We start from the raw sequence: 21,270 nt of genomic DNA on the forward strand, positions 1-21,270 counted from the left end.
TGACTATGCAAGTCACGGCCACACACATACATACTTCCATCACATAAATTTCATCCATTTTCATACACCACCACATACTTACACATCCACAACACATAAGAAAAAGTTCAAACCTCACCTTTTTACTTTGAACCTTCACTTGGATTACTATTGAAGACTTGTCAAGCTTTGTATTTTCCTTGCTCCAAAGAACTCTTCACTATGTTAAGAACCCTTCAAGGAATTGTTTAGCTAGAAGAGGTAGATTTTTTATGAAAAATTTCCAAAGTTCTTGTTGCTCTTGTTATGGCCGAAATGGCCTTTGAAGTGTTTCTCCCTCTCTCTTATTCTTCAAGACTCTTGAAATTTCTAGAGAATTATGACAAATAAAGATGACTTAGTCATCTTTTAAATTTGTTCATTAAAGCCCCATGTGGGCTTAAGCCCACTACTAGGTGGATGGCCAAACATGGCTCAATTAGCCAAGCCCATTTTTTTTTGTGTTTTACACTTCATGAATTTTTTTTTTTTCAAATTCCAAATTTACCCTTCGTGTTCCTCCGTATATCCACGAGTCATATTGCAAATTTCCCTTTATGCCCTTGACCTTCCTCATTATTTCCACTTCTAAATTTTTCATAAGCAACTCATATGCCAAACAAAATAAAATATGGCCTTGCTTGTTGTCTTCCCGCAATTGTCTTGAATTATCCGATTGCACAAAATGCGGGATATAACACTAATCGTCATCAGAATAGAAGTCCTCAATATCGTCCTCCGAACGATATTGGTTGTCTCTTAACACACATATTTTTTCAGGAAATGTTAGTTCTCTACCGGTTGATGATGGCTGTTCTTCAGCCAACTTTAGCATGTAAAATCTACAACGTCTTGCCAGCATTCTGTTGTTTTCTTTTCTAATCCTTTGTACGGCCATCTCGTAAGTTGCTGGACCTACTCGAGGCATGGTTATTGAGTACCTTGTTGGGATTGGAGCGTTGAGATTTTCCAAGTCACGAACACGACGTTCTGATTCGGCAATCCGATGTGACCATTCTCTGTGTAAACCGCAATAATATTCTCGCGGATCTGAATATTTGACACTACAGAAATCATCATTACGCTCTATAAGAAGGTTCGGATTTAGCTCGTCTAGTTTGAAATCACTAGTATCACACAAAAAACTGCTATGATTTGAACTCTCATCATTACTGCTATTTGAATCTTTTGGAAGGAGTAAAAACCAAGCTGAGTTTATACTACTCGACATTGAATATGTTGTAGTCTAAGAGCCTGTTTGGATGGGCTTATGCCTATAAGCTGAAAACAACTTATAAGCCAAAAATAATAAGTTGGGGTAGTCTAACTTATTTTTTTTTTTGGCTTATAAGCTGTTTTCAGCTTATAAGCTGCTTTAGATAAACTAAGTCAAATGGGCCCAATTATTTTTTTGAGTTTATTTTAAGCACAAAATGACTTTAAGCTGGCCAGTCAAACACTCAAAAAAGCTAAAAACAACTTATAAGCAACTTATAAGTCAATCCAAACGGGCTCTAATAACAAAAGAAATGGCTACTTATATAGTTGCAAACCCCTCAGTACCCTCGGGTGTGGGGGGGGGGGAGGGTTCTTTATGACCCTACCTACTTACCTTATTATAAGAAAAATATTAATCTTCATCGGACATTTCACAGTCCGAATCCCACTTGGATCTAAATCTTGTGCTACCATGTATACCATATTCTATCCTATGGTAACGTATTTGCAGCCGATTGTTCTCTTCGCGAAAACGATTAAGAGCAAAATTAAACTCTTGTGGAGTTCCGTGAGGCATTGACCTAGCACTTTTTTTGGGCGTTTAAGCCATATTGAAGCTAACTTTTGCTCTAGTGCTTCAGCCTCCCTAACACGCCAATTCCACTCCTCTCTCATTGTTTTATTGTATTCTTGATTGAATCTTTTGTTAGGGTTATTTGAGTAATGAAAATCATCATCATCTAGTTCTCATGCCCTACCTATTACTTCAAATATTTTTGCTTGGGTAAAACATGTAATAGAATCAAGATTACCAAATTGGTTGTAGAATATCATGATAACTCGTTTTAAAGTGAATAGTAGTTGTTTGTCAATCATGTTATATATAGTAACTGCATTTTTTGACCCTTTATTTGAATTTAATTCATATTACGCAATGTTCTTGTGCGCAATAAAACATGATTTGACAACACATCATGCATGCCAATTTTAGTTTTTTTATGAGACGTAAATGACCGATTTGACAATACAATGCTGCATTTTTGACCGTTTATTTGAATTTTATTCATCTTACGCAATGTTCTTGTGCACAATAGAACATGATTTGACAACACATCATGCATGCCAATTTCAGCTTTTTTATGACACGTAAAGGACCGATTTGATAATACAATGCTGCATTTTTTACTGTTTATTTGAATTTTATTCATATTACGCAATGTTCTTGTGCGCAATAGAACATGATTTGACAACACATCATGCATATCAATTTCAACTTTTTTATGACACGTAAAGGATCGATTTGACAATACAATGTTGCGTTTTTTGACCGTCTATTTGAATTTAATTCATATTACGCAATGTTCTTGTGCACAATAGAACATGATTTGACAACACATCATGCATGCCAATTTCAGTTTTTTTATGACACGTAAAGGACCGATTTGACAACACCATGCTGCATTTTTGACCATTTATTTGAATTTTATTCATATTACGCAATGTTCTTGTGCGCAATAGAACATGATTTGACAACACATCATGCATGCCAATTTCAGCTTTTTTATGACACGTAAATAACCGATTTGACAACACAATGCTGCACTTTTGGCTGTTTATTTGAATTAAATTCATATTACGCAATATTCTTGTGCGCATTAGAACATGTATGAATTTATGACATGTAAAGGACATGATTTGACAACACATCATGCATGCCAATGTTTCAATGCACAAATAACTTAATATGAATCTATTTAAGAAGAATGTTGGACGAGGTAAAAACTCATCCATTTCATAAGTTTAAGTCTCTTAAGTCATTCAAAAAAACTTCTCTCAAGTCCTACAAAAAATGGCTCAAGATATTCCACCAGTTAAGGTTTCAATACATTGGGATGGTATTATCCTTGATGACAATAGTACAGTTCATTACAATAAAAGACCAAACGTGCATGTTAAATGTCCACTTGAAATGTCTTATGAATCACTAGTCACTTACATATATGAAAAAATTAAGGTTAGTATAGATGAGTATGAAATCTTTATAACAGGCAGATATCCACAATCAGTTTCCAATGATATAGTGCTTTATGGTAGACATTATATCAATGGTGATGATTCTTTGAGAGATTATTTGAATGCGCCAGAAGAATTAAAACATTTAGTCGCCCTTAATGTTCTTGAGATGTATGTTGAAAAGATACCCCGAGAGGTCCCGCAAGAACGGCCCAGTCAAGCTAACACGTATGGAGATTTTAGTTCTTACGGGGGTATGTTGAGTGGCCAGGTGCCGCTGGAAAATCTTACCCAACAATTAAATCAAACTTGGTAAATATGCATTCTTATATTATTATTTTGTGCAGTAGCAGGTGTTTATTGTATGTATTGGTAAATAACAATTTTTAAATCTTTGTAGGGGTTATATACCTGATACGAGTAATAATGGGCAATCATCTCAATTTAGTGGAGCAACTCATTATTATCAGAACTCTCAGGTCAGTGGAGCTGATTATTATAATAATTCTCAGTTCAGTGGAGCTGATTATTATAATAATTCTCAGTTCGGTGCAGCTGATTATTATCAAAACTCACCAGTGGTACCAACTGTGGATGAAAGACAATCCTCTCAGTTTGGTGGAGTTGATCATTCTCCAACCATGCTCATTATCAATATGTGTAGGTTCATCACCTTGATGTTAAATAATATATATATATATATATATATATATATATATATATATATATATATATATATATATATATATATATATGTTTGAATTTGGAATTTAACATATGATTTTTATCATGTAGGAGGAGGCCTTTCTTAGATGTCGTTGATTGTGCAAGTTATGTGAATACATGAGAAAGTGATAGTGATGAACCAGCCAATAATGCAGAGGTAACCGATGATGAAGATAGTGAAGGGGATGAAGAAGATACGGATTTTAGTCCCAGAGGCAACCAGAACCAACTCACCACCACGCACCACCTCCGATGGCGGAAAACCCAATTCCTGACAGCCCAATGCAATGGCATTCTAACTATATTCCATATCTTGACAGTCTCCAAGGTCGTGAGGATGTATTTGTCTTCACAAGAGATGATGATCAAAGTTGCCAAAAAACGTAGATTGAACCAAAAAATCCCATAACTGATGAATGCGTCCTTGCAAAGGGAATGCAGTTCACATAAAAAAAGATGTTGTAACTGGCTGTCAGAATGTATTGTATAAAGGATATGAGGGAGTTTAAGGTTGATGACTCAAACAAATCGGTATGGAGGCTGATTTGTAAGCAACATACTCAAGGCTGGCGGTGGTTGCTTCGGGGAATTGCTAGGCCTGATGGTCTGTGGGAAATCACAAAATTCCACCCTAAGCACACTTGTGATATGGGACAAAGTCGAGCAGATCATTTTAATCTAGATATAAACATGATTGCTCATGTGTTACTTAAACACATTGAGGAAACTCCAAGGTAACTTATCAGACCGTTTACATTATTTATCTTATAGCAATTAAAATATCATTGCTAAATGCTGTTTGTTTAAACTTATGCAGGATGCCTATCAAAACTTGTATTAGCATGTCCACTCAAAATATGGTAAAATCATAAGCAAGAGAAAGGGATTTCTCGGGCGTAGACGTGCTTTTGAGACGATCTTTGAAACTTGGGAATCCTCTTTTCAGGCGTTGCAGGAGTATATGGCGGCTCTAAAACATGCTAATCCTGGCACTGTTGTATAGTGGCGGCTTTTAGAGGGCAGAATTTTTGAATTTATCTTTTGGGCATTCAAACCAAGTATTGATGGTTTTGCTCACTGCCGGAATGTGATATCGATAGATGGGACGCATGTATATGGCTGATATAACATTAAGCCCCTAATTGCAGTAGGTATGGATGCCAATGGGTCAATATTCCCTCTTGCTTTCGCAATTGCAGCCAACGAGAGCAACGAGACATGGGGGATATTCTTGACTCATCTACAAACTCATATTATTAAGGGTCGTTAGGGCATATGTATCCTATCGGATCGTCATAAAGGCATATTGCACAATTGCGTACTCTAGAAGGGTGGTATCCTCCACATGTTACCATCGATATTGTTTAAGGCACTTAAAGGCTAATTTGCAAACAAAGTTTGGAAATGGCACTGTAAACAAATTGATATTGGGGGCTGCGATGCAGCATCAACAAAGAAAATGGGCTGCAAAAATGGAGCTGCTAAAGGAAGTGAGTGAAGAGGCATATGTTTGGTTGATGAAATTAGAAGTTGAAAAATGGACGCTTTATGCTGATGGAGGAAGGAGATGGGGCATGCTCACAACGAACAACTTGGAGTCTTTCAATGGACTCCTCAAATCTACTCGAGGACTACCTATCACCGCAATGGTAAGACTAGCTTTCTGGCAGGTCGTGGAGCGATTTGCGGATAGGACAAGGCAGGCAAGAGCTATATTAACCGACGAGAGAACATGGATGTCAAAGCCCTACAAAAAGATGGAGCACCATAGAAGAAAGGCAGAGGGTCACCAAATGACCGAGTATGACATCGTTCAACGAGTGTATGAAGTTAGAACGGGTTATTGCGACGGTAAAGGAGGAAACAAACATATCGTTATTGAGCGTACAAAATCATGCACTTGTGGTAAGTGGAAAACGTACCACATGCCATGTTCTCATGCAGTCAAGTGCTTTGAGAGAATGACCAGAAATGTAACTGATTATGTGGCGGAGGAATATAAGGTCGTAAAATACCTTAAATCATATGAAGGCCACTTCCGTCCCCCTGGTGATCAAGCTTATTGGTCAAGCGCGCCTTTTCTATGATTGCGAACAAGAACCATATTCGTAAATTGGGAAAAAACAAGCTAACTCGTTATCACAATCAAATGGATGTTAGCGAAAAGGCTTACTCTCGCAAGTGCTCGACATGTAAGCAATTTGGGCATGATAAGCGTTCATGTGGGCAAAACTCTCGTGGTGGCAGCACATCTTGAAGTAGAAGAGTGTTTAGAACTTGATTTTTTTTAAGTCTATTGTAATTTAATGATGTATTTCGTTGTTAATGGAATGAAATATTTTTCAATTATTATGAACCTCTCGTATTGGAATTATTTTTAAATTTTATATTTATTTTTGCACATTCAAAATGTGCCGATTATACAATACAATAATAAAATAAGAAAGACATAAAAGAAAAAAAAAACTAATACAAAGCAGAGTAATTTTTTTTTTTCTATCTTTCTTGAACCAAGAAAGTACTTTCATAGCTTTGGGAGTAAAACAAAAGAGATTAATCAAAACCCTATAAAATATGACACTTAAACCTAAATATAACAAGTTTTCAAACGTATTTCGGAGCACTTTACAACCCCTAAAACGACGATCCAAATGTATATGTATACTTGATGTAATGAGCCGATATTATTGTACACTAAAAAAAAATATAAAGTTCTATATAAAATGTTTATATTCCGGTATTTTAAAACGTGACTAATCTTCGATCAAAGTATGAAAAAAACCTTAATTTTGAGTTTGAATTCCCATGAACAAAAGGTTGGGGTCGAGGGTTTTAGGGAAGGGTTTCACGCACAGATTCTGTGCGTAAAAGGGCCAAACTGTAAAAGTACAATTTGGCCCTTTCACGCACAAAATCTGTGCGTGAAACTTAGTTTGGTTCCTTTTTTTTTTTTAATGAATTAGTTTGGTTTCAAATTTTTTTTTTTGGGTTACAAAAATGCCTAATCCAATTAACACAAAACAAGGAAAAATGAGCGACCGGAGTACATATAAATTTTTACTTCATATTGAAAATATGTGTTAAGATGAACGGGTAACCGAAGGGCTACATCCGCCCACGTCTTACAAAAATATGTGGAAGTTGTGTTGTGAAAATGGGGGCTAAGAGGAGTCAAAAATAGTTAATGGCAGATAGGCTGGAGGCAAAACGCTGACATATAATGATCCACGTGAAGTAACGTGACCGGAGATTAGCTGGCAAATTACTATTGGCTGTTGAACTATCATATAGTACGGACCAAATTTTTAATATCATACGGACAATCTATTTTAAACTCTGACACAGCCAGGAGATTAGAGGCTTGTTAAATTGTTATTGCAGGCAACTCAACTACTCAAGTGTGCCTATCTATAATTAATGTTAGCTTCGACAGTAGTAAAGCTAAGATTTTCACAAATGAATTTAAAAAATCTAAAGAAGCAGACAAAAGAAGTAGTCAAGAGAATTTAACGTCTAATATATATATATACATTAAAATTAATTTTTATCTTTTATTTATAGTATAATTTTTTACTGAAGAGGTTCTGATGAACCCCTTAATCTTTATTGGCTCCGCCCCTGCTTCTACGAGAATTTATGACCTTAATAAGGGGACTAGTATACTCAACAATTTTATTATGTGAAGCGTTTCATTTTTTAAAAAATTTTCAAGAAGTTTCCTCATAATTACTTCATCCATCCACTTTTGTTTGTCCACTGTTACTTATGGATCGGATTACCGGGTATGTTATTGTTGTTGTACTAAAGGAGATATTCATTTTTAATTGTCCAGTTTTAAAAAATCAAGACATAATTTATCATTTAGTTCCTAATTTACCTTTGTTATTATTATAATCATTTTTCAGCGCATTTTTCAAATTTTTTCTTCCTTCGATTAAAAATAAATGTCCACTTAGTCTTTTTTCACACACCTTAAGAAAATACTAACTCTTAGAAAGAAAGAAAAAATCGCTTTTGACTAAATTGCTCTTAATTAATAGGACTCTTGCTTATTTATTGCCTTGAATAAATAGGGCAAATCTGAAAAGATAAAATTAATTTATTTTTTATTATGTAAGTGGACACTTATTTTGAATCAAATAAAAAGGTTAAGTTGACATTTATTTTGAACTGGAGGAATTATATTTAAAGAGTGATAAAATAAATTTATCATTTTATTAATTACTCCATACTTCTAAAAAAATACGCTAAATTAAATATGGACAAATAAAAATGAACGGAAGGACTTTGAGTCGCTTTTGGCTTTTGGGGACATAAATAAAAACAATTGGAGTACTAATTTTTAATTATATTTTCCTCAATATTGTTGAAAGACCTGAAGCTTTAGCATTTTCAAGATTGGCCCCCGGGCAAATTTGTGAAGGCATGAGAAGAATTTTTGTCCCAAAGTCAGAGGCGGATACATGAGTCGAATATGAATTTTCACAATGGCTTTAAATTAAAATGAGTTCACATTAAATACTTATAAGATAAAAGCTATTCAGTTCATGTGAATCCTTAATAATACTTAAGTTTCGTTCCCGCGTGCAAAAATATGTAACATCTGCGAGAGGCAAGGAATAAGTAAAACCAGCAAGGAATAAGTACACTAGTAGTTTATATAGATTATAAACTATTATAAATAAGTTAGTTCTCATTTGTATCATGTTATCACTAATGCTTATAATAAACTCCTGTAGTTATTTTATAAGTGAATTGATTGTGAGTAAATATTTTTTTAGCTAGATTAATGAATCAAACTTAAATTTATTTTAGGGTAGAAACATAAAAGTTGAGTTTGAAAATTAATAAAGAATGATGAGAATATCAATTGATGAAGAATGATACTTCCGTCAAATGAGCAAATAACTTCTTTTCACGGACCAAGCTACAGTTCTACTCTTGAGGGGTTCAACAAATTCAGTAGCTGTGGCCAAAATTCTATTTTATGTTAAAAATTTACTTAACATCTGTAAATAATTTATTTAAAATTTCATAAACTACTTATTATAGAATAGAAAATCCATAAACTTAAAATTGTGACTCCATCTCAATTTAGAGTGACATAAGAACATATGTCACTTTAATTGTGAGTTATATATGTACTAGTTTGACATGCAAAACAAATTTATAACAAGTACGAATTAATAAGAACGACCAAACACAAAATAATGAAAAGTAGCAGTACAACTTCAATATTTCTCAAATTTAAATTTTAACTTCTTGATTTTTCTTTTAAAGATATACCGGAATAGAGAAAGGAATAAGGTCATGATACTACAGTCAAACATCTCTATAACAGCATTGTTGAGTTCGAAATTTTTTTGATGTTATTGAGAACGACTGTTATACACCTATAACAACATTTGACATTTACATAATAGTTAACTGTTATAGGTAAAAAAGATGCATAAAATCTGATTTTTAATTTTTTAAATTTATAAAAAATAACAAAATTATTTAAATTTTAAATTTCAAAGATATACATACTTCACTAACTAAAAATTAAAGAAAGTTGATTCAATTTTCCCATACATTCATAATTGAATTTATAAAGTTTTAAGCTCGAAGACGCACATTTTAAATCTACTTGAAAATTAATTTCTTTCAAGATTGATGAAAGAAATTTTATAATTGTAGCTTGTTTGGTAGATTCTAATCTCTTAGTGATGATATAACACTTGTTTTCCTTTTTGAAAATTGTTTATAAATAAAAATAGAAGACAACTATATTGCAAAATACGTATTCATATGTAATATTCTGTCACAAATATAGTATATTAAAGTATCATGTTAAATATTTGGTCAAAATCTCTACACTTATTATTGATAATAGTAGATATTCCATTTTTACAAAGATGGTTAATTATTATATTACAAAAAAAAATAGTTGTTATATTGGGGGTAATTTTACAAATTGAGTATGGTTATAAAGTTCGCTGTTGTTGTTATAGGTTAAATGCTATTAGAGAGATGTTGTTATATGCTAGATACAGTTATAGAGAGATTTGACTGTATATAAAGAAAGAATAGGCAAGAAAAGAAAGAAAAAAAAAAAGAAAAAAAATCAAAATATTCCTTTAGTTTACCACTGTTGGTTGGAATGTGAAGTCATATAGGGATATTGTGGCCGGGGTGAGTGAAATTTCTGCATTCTTAACTAAAAAGTTCAAGTTTCATAAAAAAATTCCCTATGACAGGGAGCACTTGCCGCTTAAGTAGGTCTTATGCAACGGGAAGACACGAATTTACATTAATCAAGTTAGTCGATTCTGAATACGGGTTAAATAAAAATAAGGTTTTCATTTGGGATCTCAGATAAAACGTTTTTTTAGCCATTGGTGGTCCTAGAGAGCGTCTCGACAAATTAAATACTCGATGATTCTCCCTTGTGGCCAACCATATACTTATTTTATTCTTATCTCTTTCTTTGGAACTGTTTTAGTAAGTTTACCAAAAGAAGAGAAGGACATAAGAGGCATTCTTTCCTTAATCATTTTATGTCTTTTTTACTATATATATATATATATATATATATATATATATATATATATATATATATATATATATCCACTGGTTGCAACTCAAAGGGAAGGATAATACAATACACTAGCAGAAAAGTCTTGACAAATCAATGCTCTTCATATTTTACTTTTTCTTTTTCCTGGTCAACAATCTTCTTAGCTAGGGTTTCTTATACAACTCTTTGAGCATTTGAGTCTTCATTCTACAATTTACCTACTAAATTTTCTTCCTCTCCTGTCATTTTCAGATCTGAAAAAACCCATATCAGGTTTTTTGTTTTTTGGGGTCAATCAATTTATCCACTTCTTGATTTAGTACCTTTCTATTTTTGGAAACTTCTCATGAATTGCTAGGATTTCTTGATTTGGTTGAATTTTTTGTCTTAAAAGTTGACCCTTTTAACAGACTATTCACATCCATGATTTGCTTGTCTCAAATCTTGATTTAGTACCTTTCTATTTTTGGAAACTTTTTTCCCATGAATTGCTAGGCTTTCTTGATTTAGTTGACTTAAAAATTGGCCCTTTAAGAGATTATTCACATCCAAGGTTTGCTTTTGTCTCAAATCTTGATTACTTCTTCTTAGGTTGTTGATTTTATTTCTCAAGAAGAATGGTAAGGGGAAAAACTGAGTTAAAAAGGATTGAAAATGCCACAAGCAGGCAAGTGACTTTCTCTAAAAGGAGAAGTGTACTTCTTAAGAAGGCCTTTGAGCTCTCAGTTCTTTGTGATGCTGAAGTAAGTCTTATTGTTTTTTCTCAAAAAGGAAAGCTTTATGAGTTCTCAAGTTCCAGGTACATACATATATCTCTTTGCTACAAATTAAATAAAGATTACTCTATATTTAATAATCGTTATTATACTTCTCTTTAGGATCCTTATGAACTAATAACCGGCCTTTAGGGATTTAATCTGACAAAACAAGTACCAAGTACAATGATCACAACAGCTCACTGTGCTGAAGGGTCCCTTCTTGTTTCTGCTATTGTTTTTTTTTTCTTCTTTTTTGAGTCCAAATAATAATCCTTCTTTTGTGGGTTTCTCCCATATCTTTCTCTTCATTCCATGATCATAGTAATACATGAAGTATTTATAATATATGTACGATTCTTGATTAAGCTGTAAATTCTACATTTTTCCAGACGATTTTATGTAAAATATGTGGCGTACTACTCTACTAACAAGAAAGTAAAATTTTGAAGTATGTGACAAGATGCTACTTGTGGCTTGCTTTATGGAATATAATATGGAGATACCTGAAGGGAAATTGTACTTCCAAACAATCGTTATTCCCAATACCCCACTCACTTTTTGCCTGTTTATGACTTATTAGTGCTAAACCAAAGTGGAAACCAACTTCTGATAATCTTTCCTTTTTTAGTTTCTCTAGTGATAGCAAAGAGAAAGAGTTTTAACTTCTGCATACTAATTTCAGCTAAATGATAGTAACATGTAACCGCTCATAAAAAGACGGATTATTAATCTTAAAAAAAAATTATTTGCTATTATTATTCAAGAGACTGGATCTCACTTCCTAGAGTTGGTATTTTTTACTATCAAAGATTGGATGAGTCAATTGGGAAATACACGTTTCAATCTGCATCTCACTCAAGAAAAATATCACTCACTTAAGTCGCTTAATAAGATGACCGACTCTGATACCAATTGTATTTTTTTAACGGAAGAAACTTAGAGAATACCATAAGAAGGCTAAGCAAAATATATTGGACTATACAAACAAAAGGCACTATTTTAGTTAATTGGCTTTGTTGAGCTCTATATTAAAATACTTGGAGTAATAAAAATCAGTAAAAAATAATCATGATTCTAACGTAGAATATCTCCACGAAATCATAACTTCAACTAAATAATTCTAAGACATAAGAATACCTGGCTAACAAACTATTAGTTAATATTTATTCAAAAATTGAACCGCTAAAAATAAAGTTACTATAGTCCCAAAGTATAATTCTAACGCTATGGATGCACAACAGCAAGCTTAACCACAACAAACAACAACAACATATGCGGTGTAATCTCATAAATGAGTTTTGAGGAGGGTAGGATGTACGCAGACCTTATCTTACCTTTGCTGTAGAGAGGTTGTTTTCGATAGACCTTGACCCTCGGTTCAAAATAAGTGAATCAAAGCAGGATAAAAAGGAAACTAATGGCAGTAAAATAGCAAGATAAATAAAGCAAACAAAGTAATAAGTAGTAGTAAAATTGAAGAATAAGATATTATGTGAATATTAAGTAGGAGACGATAGAAGACGAGGCTAGCTCCCTGTCTCCCTCGTAAAAGTACTATAACACATGGCTACCTGCTACCCTATGCTTTAATTCTCGACCTCCAAATCTTCTTATTTAGGATCATGTCCTCAGTAAACTAAAGATGTGTCATGACATAACTAATTATCTCCCCCAGTTAGTGACAAGCACACAATTGTAGGCTTGTCACTAGAAAAATGAAAACACCTAGTAGACAAGCTCTTTGTCAATATGTCAGCTAGTTGGTAAAATAAGCTAATGTAACACACCTTAAGGTCATTGTAGGCCTTCCACCCATCCCCTCCCAACAAAATAAAAATCTAGATTAACATGTTTTATACCAGCATGGAATATGGGATTTGTAGTAATGTTGGTGCATGTCTGAGATACTGTCCAACCACAATATACGAGAACAAGAAGATATACACCAATCTGATGTAATAAATGTTGATATCTGACCTAGTATTTAACCAGGCCACAGTATGTCGTTTCTTAGGGCACAAGAGACTAAATTGGATTAACCATGTGTTGAATGTCTATCATCCGAGAAACTAGCTCCATTGGAATTAGAGAGGCATTCAAAAGAAAGAATGAAAGTTTTCAGAGGTCAAGCAGGAAATGATATAGTGTTTTTTTATTACCACAAAAGATACATCATGTTTCACAACAATAACATATTCGGTATAATTTTACAAGTAAGGTTTGAGGAGGGTGATCTATACGCAACCTTATCTCTACCTTGTGAAGGTAGAGATGTTTCTAATAGATCATCGGCTAAAGTAAGACATATCAAAATCAGTAAGAAAAGGAAATACGGTAGTGAAGAAACCATATAGAAAATAATGGAGAGAAAAAAAAAGTAGCAGCAACAAATATTATGATAACTGAAGCTAAGGAAACAAGTAATAATAAAATCAAAGCGTAGGATAGTAGGAGAGTACTAATAATACTACTAATAGAGGAAACTAGACAATGCTCGACTACCTACTAACCTTTTGCCCTAATCCTCGCTTCATATCCTCGTATCTAAGGTCATGTCTCCCATAAGTTGCAGGTGTGTCATGTCCAGTCTTTTTTTTTTAAGCCATTCACCCATGTTATGCTAACCTGAGGTGATGGGGATTCGACATTATCCCCTACCTCGTATATAAATAATTAAATAATTACATTAGAGGGGACATAAAACCAAAACCTCCAAGAGAAGATGAACAAAAGGAATTATTACATCAAGTTTGGTGAATTTACCAAGCATAAAAAATGGCATCAAACTATCCAAGGATAGTTTGGCTAGACAACAATGTGATCTATGGAGGATCATAGTGCTATCCAGAGTATTTTTTGGCCCTGATCTTGAAAGCAGAGATTTGCATCCTGTCAATTCTGATTGCTTCTCTGATGTCATCAGGAAGATCAACTTCATTGTAGTAGGTGACTCTGTTAGTGAGAAAGTTAGCATGTTTGGATAAGAGGTCTGCAACCTCATTTCCTTCCCTAAAACAGTGTTGTACAATGATGTTATTATGAAGGACAGCTTGCTAGATGATGTTTATATCTCCTTGAAATTTCCATGGAACTTTACATTTACCAAGAATCATGTTCACCACTAGCATTGAGTCCAACTCCAGTATTAAGCTGTTGAAGTTTTGATCTATACACCACTGGATGCCTTGGATAACAACTTGCACTAATGAGAAATTGTTTGTGGAGAACTGGACTAGGGAGGCAAATGCCATTACCATGTGTCCACATCTCTTTCTAACAATGCCCCTTGCTCCAACTTTGCCTTGATCAACTACGTAGCTCCCATCAGTGTTAAGTTTCCATTCATTATCTCCCAGACTTGATCACATTACCATGATGCTTCTAAGTTGAGCCTTGTAGGATTCGGTTACAAGACAAACTGTATTCCAGCTCCAACTGCAATCCATAGTGTTAAATTTGTGTGCCAAAGATGTTTTGATTTGGAGAAGTACCTGTTGAAGGATTCTATAACTAGAATTGTTCTTGTTGCCATACTTCTTGCTACACCTGGCTTTCCACAATTCCCAAAAAATATTAATAGGGGTGATATGCAGTAAAACTTTATGAGCTTGGTTTTCAGCATGTTTGGACCACCACTGGTTAAGGATGGACATGGCATTTATTCTTCTTGTTTTAAAGCCAAGAGGAGTAGAGAAGTGGTTCCAAACATGTGTAAACAAGTCACTAGATGCAAACAAATGATTAAGAGAGTCTGGGTTGGGATCTCTATAGCATATGCAATCTGAATTAGAATTGCTCCGAAATTTAGAAATAGTGTGTCATTAAAAGGTAGTTTTCTTTTCAAAATCCTCCATGTGTTGAATGCTAAGTTACTCGGAATCTTCTAAAGTGTTGCCACACCCGTGTCGGATTCTTAAATAATACACTACTTTTGAAGGATCCGACATGTACCCGACGACATTTTAGGTGAGTCCGAGTAACTTAGGTTGAATGAGATTTTGGGATTTCTTTAGACAAAATTTTGGAAAGCATTTAACAGTGTCATGTCCTGTCTAATCACCTCTCCTTGTACTTTTTGTTCCTACCTCTACCTCTCCTAAGACCCACCATAGCTAACCTATCACGCCTCTTTACCGGGGCATATGTGCTTCTCCTCTTCTCATGCTCGAAGCATCTCCGCCTCGCCTTCCTCATATTATCTACCACGGAGGGATAAAACTAACCTCATCCATAGAAATTTTAAGATAAACAATAGTAAGACGAGAGAATAATGTTTTCTAATTTTTCTCATCTTCTATAAGTCAAAGTTTTTGGAAAATATTTTCTTTAGAAAAATAAGTTCCTTAAAAATGAGGAAAATAACTTCCTTAGTGAAAGTAGAAAAAAAAAAGTTTCACAAGTGGCATTCCATATTGATTATGTTCTTTCCATCCTCCAACACTCATCTTCAACCCCATCCCACCACCCAATACTACTATCCGCACCTCCTATAGTATTTGTCTAGATTATATACAAATGTTTTTAGAATAATATTTTTTGGTTACGTATTGAACACAAAAAAAGAGAAGTAAGAAACCCACTTATTTTTCTGAAAAACATTTTCCAAACTAATATTTTTCTTCATACCAAATACTCCTTATATGACAATGTTTTCGTTCAACATCCCATTTTGTTCATGTGTATGTGGACATGACACTTGATGAATAATGATAACTTGTTCAAAATGGAACTGGAAGAACCACAGATTCAATCTTGAATGGTGGAGTCTAACAGTGGGCTCTATGTCAAACACCATTAATATCAAAGAAACATGGATCAAAGTTGTTAGAATTCCATTACATTTGTGGTCGCACAAAGTTTTTCAAGGGATAGGTCAACTATGTGAGGGATGGGTGACTACTGAAGAAGAAGAAGCAGAGCTTAAAAATCACATGAAGTGGGCTAGAATTTTGGTGTTGAACAATGGGAGAAGTCTGCCAAAAGAAGTCACGATTTCCCGAAATGGTATCACTTACCATTTTCCGACTTGGGCTAAAAGCAAAATCTGATTCGAAACTTCGCCGGAATTTGAAAGGGAAACAATTGGAGAAGGAAGGGTAGTGAAAAATCCGGTCTAATAGATTACCCAGCAGGTAATGGAGAGTTGCAATTGCAACAAAGTAAAACAATCCCATCAATTTAGGGATTTAAATTCAGAAAGGGCACATGGGAAAGGTACAACCTACAGTTGTTATAGCTGTTGTGAAAGGAATAGGTGGAGCATGTGAGAGGCACATGATCAACTTAACTGAAACCTCAGAACTGGGCTTATTTAAATAGCTCATTACTGAGAATACAACCTCAAGGAAGATTGGGCTTAATCTAGCGGGCCAAATCATATTTAATGACTTAAAATGCTTGGGCTCCCCAAATCAGAATAGAGACTGTTCACTTGAAGCATTGGAACCTAGATTTCTTCAGTCACCAACGCATGAAGGCATGCAAAACATAGAACGATAATTTCCACCGGAGGAGATGATGTTGACAGCATCGGCGAATGGGGAGTTGGCTGTCCAATATGCCACAGTAGACCAGATAAACTCAAGTGATGAAGTACAGAAGGAAGGAAGGTACATATGTTGCAACCCAATCAGCTGTCGAAGATACAGTCGCCAGAATTGAAGAATGGGAGATTGAGGAGGCAGAACCAATCCATATTCTACAACATCAATTGATTATGGATAAACAGAGGGAGACATCAATTTGAGTACTACAGAATATGATCAAACTGGGGTAAATGTTAGGGGTAGACTTTCAGGGCCACGAAGAAGAGGCTTTGGAATTATTGTTACAAGTTGATAGTCCTAGATAAGCTAGGAAAATGGAGATTGAGATGAGGAGTAAGAGATAAAAAAATTCAAAGGTGCACAAGAACTGAAAAATCTTGTGACCTTTGATGTTAAATTCAAGAGCAATGGGAATAGGAGCAAAGGGAGGAAAACCTTAACTAGTTCTAGATGCAATTCAAACTTGTGTCATGGAATGTAAGGGGTTTGAAAGATAGGGACAAAAGAAGGATGATTAATAGTTTGGTGACAGACTCGAATACAGATATTATTTGTTTCCAGGAAACAAAGCTGGAGGGGGACATATCAGGGTTGATAATGCAAATATGGGGAGGTAGATGGGTTAAATATGCTTGTTTGGAGGCTAGTGGAACAAGAGGAGGGATAATGATGATGTGGGATAGTAGAATTTGGAAGGGAGAGATTCTGGAAATAGGTGCTTATACCCTGACTTGCAAGTTTGAGGCACAACTTCAAAATTTTTCTTGTCATATTACAGGGGTTTATACGCCTAATAGCTACATTTAAAAAAGGCTAGTGTGGGAGGAGATTGGCTCAGTCAGGGGATTGATGGATGGACATTGGACAGTATGTGGAGATTTTAATGTCACTAGGTTCATCTAAAAAAAGAAGGAATTGTGCCAGATGAAGAAGAGGCATGAGGGAATTTTCAGAGCTTATTAAAGACATGGAGCTAGTTGATCTTCAATTAGAAGATGCTAAGTTCACATGGTTTAAAGGGGACAATCAAGAAATAGCATCTAGAATTGATAGAAGTTTGATTTCTGAAGAGTGGGATGACAGTTTCAACAACTTGAAACAAATTCCTCTGCAGAAATTAGTATCAGATCATATTCCATTGGCTTTACAATGTGGATCTTGGAACAGCAATAAGAATTACTTCAAATTTGAAAATTGGTGGTTAGGTACTGAAGGCTTTTCTGACAAAGTCAAGGAATGGTGGAACTCTTTTAATTTCAGAGGAAGACCTGATTTCATATTAGCTTCTAAGCTAAAAGCTCTTAAAATTAAGCTAAAAGAGTGGAGTAGAAGTGAGCAAGGAAACTTGGGTGCACAAAAGAGATCCTTGTTAAGCAAAATGGTAGAGCTGGATGTAGTTCGTGAAGAAAGGAGAATGACAGAAGATGAGACAGTCAGAAAGGAAACATTGCTGATGGAGTATGAAGAGCTGATTTAAAATGAAGAGATATCATGGAGACAAAAGTCAAGATCTCTATGGTTAAAGAAAGGTGATAAAAATACGAAGTTCTTTCACAAGATGGCAAATGCACATAAAAGATACAACAATATTGATCAACTGCTTGTTCAAGGAGAAATAACACAGGATCCAGCCAGGATTGAAGAAGAAATTGTTTGTTATTAGCAAAAGCTATTTTCAGAAACAACACAATGGAGGCCCACTTGTCATTTCACTAATTGCCCAGTGTTGTCAGAGGAGGAGAACGAGTCACTGCAAGGAAACTTTGAGGAAAGTGAAGTGCTGAAATGTTTAAAATTGTGTGCAGCTGATAAAGCACCTGGTCCAAATGGCTTCACTATGGGATTCTTCATCAAATGCTGGGAGGTGGTGAAGTAAGATATTATGAATATGCTGCAAAAAATTCATGAACTAGGAATGTTTGAAAGAAGTTTCAATGCCACATTCATAGCTCTTATACCAAAGAAGAAATGGGCTAAAGAGATGAGGGATTTCAGGCCAATCCGCTTGATTGGCAGCATTTATAATATTCTATCTAAAATTCTCACTGAAAGATTGAAAAGAGTGATGGATAAACTGGTAGACTCCCAACAAATTGCCTTCATCAAAGGAAGGAAAATCATGGATGTTGTTTTAATAGCCAATGAAGTAGTAGATTCCAGAATGAAGCAGAAGAAGCTTGAAATTTTATGCAAACTTGATATTGAGAAAGCATATGATCATGTTTGTTACATCCGACATTTTTGCTTATTCAAAAATTCAAGGTAAATTGACTTGCAATGAATAAGGCCATAATTGGACCTTACATGGCATGAATGTGTAGGTAATGAATACAATGGTGTGGAATTACGAAAGGTGGCCAAGGGCAAAATTGGAATTTTGGAAATTTGCCTTATGGATTACAATATGTAGCCAACAAGTTGGACTTAAAAAAAATAATAATAAATAAGAAAACAAGGCCCAAAAGGGAAGGCCCAACCGGCCATGCTATGTAAAAAGGGCCCAAGTCCATGATTTAATTAGGTAATATTATATATGGTTATACATATCCATAGAATGTTCAAGAAAGCAAGAAAAAAATCAAGAAAAAAGAACAAGACCATTTCGGGTGAAGGAGAGAAAAAAGAAAGAAAATTTTTGGAGCCTAATCCTTGAGTTTAAAATTCAATTCTTGTGGGAATACTACTAAGTGCAAAGTCCTCTACAACTTGGTACAATTAGTTTGGCAAGAGGACAAGTTTGGTGCCAAGTGAAAACTTGAAGGAGAGGTAAGAATTTTACCATTTCTATGCCATGAAATATATGTATGTATGTTGTAGTATGTGTGAATGAATTAAAAGCATGAAAGTTTTGTGTGTTGGAATGAGAAGGGGTTGGCCGAATGTGTGCATGAAGTGTATGTTCATGATGGCTTGAATTCATGTTGTAATTTAGTTGTAGTATGGTGGAAATTGTATTAGAAATGAAGGTGGAATGAATTGTGGAAGTTGGAGAAACATAGGTTGTGGCCGTGTGGTATTGTTATGTGGTGATGGAGTATGAATTAAATCTTGTTAGCATGTTAAGTGTGTTATGGTGAAGTGAATGGAAAAATAACAATCTTTATTGTCATGGAAAAAATGGTTATCAAGTTGTTGTAGGAAAACATGCAACTTTGTTATGATTTATGCAAAAATAGAAATGAAAGTATCAAGAGGCAAATTATGATTATTGTTGATGAATTTGGAAGATGGAAATGTATAATGAACTTGTATGTTGAAGGTTAGGAAAATTGGATAAGTAGTGGCTTAATGGAAAGTTTGAATGTTTGCATATCTTGTGTATATTGTGTGAAAATGGTATGGATGCCTCCGATGTATGTTGTAATGAATTTGGTGGGTGATGAATATCAAAATAACAAGTTTGGTTTGGAAATGTAAGATTGAAACGAAAGATGTTTCGTTATGTCGAAAGATGGCTAGTGATGCCATAGTATGTGTTTTAATGTCTGTTGATTGTTTATGATGTTGTTTCTGGGTTGTTGTGTTAATGAATTGAGCCGAGCTAAGTCTCGGGGATGACTTATATACAGAGGGAATGTTGCCGAAATTTCGGTAGGCAAGTCTGTGTTAAGTTGGATTATTGAAAAGTTTGAAACTAACAAATGGTAAACTTGACCATTTCTAGATTTTGGACGAACTTGGGATCGACGCCAAGCGAGCGTGAGGCGCTATCGAGGTATGTGAAGCCTTTCCCTTTGTTCTTAGGCATGTTCTGGATGTGATAGGCTTGGCCGCGAGCCTTAAGCACGACTCCGTTCCCCGGAATTCGAGACGGAAAACCGCTCCAATTCCTTCAGTACAATTGAAACTATTTCTTTACAAATTGCCTTTAAAGTGGATTTTTGTACAAAACTTCCCTAAACGGAGTCGGAATACTTCCAAACGATTATGAATGACCTCATAAGGTCTATTATCAATAATTTACATATGTTGCCTCGAGTTGGTCCGAGGCGGGCCCACGAGGCCCGAAATCTTCTGTATAATTTTAAATACCTCTGTTTTGTCCGATTTTCTCTGAAAACCTCTGGACTATTATTTTGTTTATGATATGACCATTTTTATGCAATTCTTACAAAATGATTTCTGAACATCTGAGAATCTGATTCTGCTAATAATCTGTCGTGCCTTCCCAAGTAGGATGTAGGCACGTACTATGCATACTATCTGGATACTCTGATTTTGGCTCGCCGTTTGGCACCCTTCAGTCTGATTGAGTCTGTATCTATGTGGTTTCTCATTGATCTGTTCGTGGCTGTCTCAATGCATTCCTTCACTGCGTCCCAGGCCAGGTTCTGTTATCGTGCATATTCCTCTGCATTGTTCACCGCGTCCCTCGGTGTGCGGGCCGGGATCTGTTATATCTGTATGATTATGATATTATGATCTGTGTATG

General features: G+C 34.9%; 1 pseudogene; it reads left to right on the forward strand.

The window, feature by feature from the left end:
• The first annotated feature begins 10,639 nt into the window (after positions 1-10,639).
• LOC132603859 (MADS-box transcription factor 50-like) overlaps positions 10,640-21,270 on the forward strand; it is a 39,545-nt pseudogene continuing 28,914 nt past the window's right edge.

This window comes from Lycium barbarum, chromosome 7, assembly GCF_019175385.1.
Source record: "Lycium barbarum isolate Lr01 chromosome 7, ASM1917538v2, whole genome shotgun sequence".
Taxonomy (NCBI): domain Eukaryota; kingdom Viridiplantae; phylum Streptophyta; class Magnoliopsida; order Solanales; family Solanaceae; genus Lycium; species Lycium barbarum.